A 2,291-nucleotide genomic window follows, 5' to 3' on the forward strand; every position below is an offset into this window, starting at 1 on the left:
CCTAGGGCGTCAAATTGGCTAGAAACGGCCCTGACGTCAGTGATTGAGAGATATTGCAACGTTGAGCTGAGTGAATCAAAACATCTCGAGCAGGACATGATGCGGAGTTTCCAGATGAGGGGACACACATTGACAGGGACAAGTGCTTTGGTCGTCTAACATAAATTCTAACAATGGCATGCTAGGCATTTCTTTGTTGTTTGTTAATTTATTTATGAAAGAATGCTGTCAGATAGGCCAGTCCATTGCAGTACATTCTCATGTCCCCATTATAGTTCACCCAAAATCTGTACAACTTTCTTCTGTGGAACACATAATAATATATTTTGAAGAGGCCCACTGTATGACGTCAAAAAAAAAAAAACATTCTTTCATATTTCACATAAAAATAGAAGGTAGGTTTGGAACGACATGAGGATGCGTAATGATGACAAAACTTCCATTTTTGGGTGAATTATCTTTAAAATAATGCATAAGATATTAAACTCATATTAAACTCAAATAAAATCATGATTTTAAACCATAGTTAGTCATCTGTGGTCGCAATATTACAATTAGCCTAACACGGGTGAATTTTTTACTACTAGCCTAAATTACTTTTAACTAATAAGTTACTAATAAATGTCCTCTTTTTCCTTGATCTAGTCAAAATGTTTCATAAAAGACATGTTTTTCTGGCAATATTGGAAGATTCTTTTCCCCTGAGTCCTCACTTTGCAATAACCTAGAAAACAATAAGTAAAATGGACTCAGTTTTTCTTTTGCAAGTTTTTGCGCTCAAGGAAATTTCATACTTGGAATTAAGAAAAAAAAAACATTTGTTAAATAAGTATATAGCCTACTACTTGTCTTTTCTCACTGCAAACATTAGAACAGCTACTGTATGTTCTTTGAATGAAACAATGAACTCCATTCATATAGGCCTAACCATAAACATAAACTTGCGGAAGAACATTGTAGCCGGAACTACTTCTCTCTGTTTATGTCTATGGCGAATCACACAGGTACTGGGTTACTCCGCAGCGGTACCTACCCGAACCAGTCTAAATAGTCCGAATATAAACACTTATTATAGGTGTACCGTAGTGATTCAGGACAAGCCAAAAACACGGTTTGGAAAATGGATTCATGGTGTACTTGCTTATTATATAAATTTTGTACATTTTGAACACAAAAAAGTTACGGACTGCAGCTTTAATAACATGATCACTTGAAGGTGCTGCAAAACCTTGTCTGTTTGAAATAGCATACTCGCATACTAATCTTATTGATGCCGCAGTATATAGTATGCAAATACTCAAATACTCATTTTCAAAAATGTGGCATATGCAATAAAGACAGTATGGTCTGTTGTAGTCTTGATAATTCTGGCATATGTATAGGTAAAGGTATATGCATAAATTTGCAATTTGTACAAACTATATACTATAGCAATAGTATATGATACTATGACCATTGATGTGTTCAATTGTTGGCCACACGATGGAGGCAAAGTGCCTTTCTCAAAGTCAGGTAGTTCTGCTGCACTGCTTACATCCACCAGAAGAGTGCAGTATAGTGTGGTCGTAAACGCATTTGAGAGTCAAGTAAACTTCTTAATCATCTATAAGAGCGGCCACTTCTGTTTTACAGTAGGAATAACCCTAAGTTGTCCTCAGGCCTGCTTTCAACACTTGCCATTCGAAACACTGTCACTTCACAGCCAAACAAACTTCTCTGAGCATTTTAAAGGGGTCATATGATGCTTTTTTAAAGATCATTATTTTGTGTATTTGGTGTAACAGAATATGTTGACATGCTTTAATGTTCAAAAAACACATTATTTTTCCAATACTGTACATTATTGTAGGTCCTCTATGCCCCGCCTCTCTCAAACGCTTCGTTTTCTACAAAGTCCCTCCTTCCGACAAGCGCAGTCTGCTCTGATTGGCCAGCTGACCCAGTGCATTGTGATTGGCCGAACACCGCAAGCACTCGTCGGAAATGTAATGTTCCTTACCATAATCGCGAGCTTCATCTTTCAAAAGAAATGTCAAGACAGTAAATAATGTCATTAGTTTTACCATCAGTTGAAGCCCGAAAGGGGAATGTGGGCGCGTGTTAGAACGAGCCGTTTTAGGGGGGTGTGGCAGAGTCTTAACTTTGATAAAGAATATCTCTTTGGTTTTGAGACTTCAGTCTTTGCAACTTCAGGGATCTTATCTATTCACGAACAGCTTGTAACACTCCAAAGAGAAAGGAAAACTTGAAATCGCATCATATGACCCCTTTAAGCACGCAATGTCAACAGC

This window comes from Sinocyclocheilus anshuiensis, unplaced genomic scaffold (genome assembly GCF_001515605.1).
Source record: "Sinocyclocheilus anshuiensis isolate Anshui unplaced genomic scaffold, SAMN03320099.WGS_v1.1 scaffold1371, whole genome shotgun sequence".
Taxonomy (NCBI): domain Eukaryota; kingdom Metazoa; phylum Chordata; class Actinopteri; order Cypriniformes; family Cyprinidae; genus Sinocyclocheilus; species Sinocyclocheilus anshuiensis.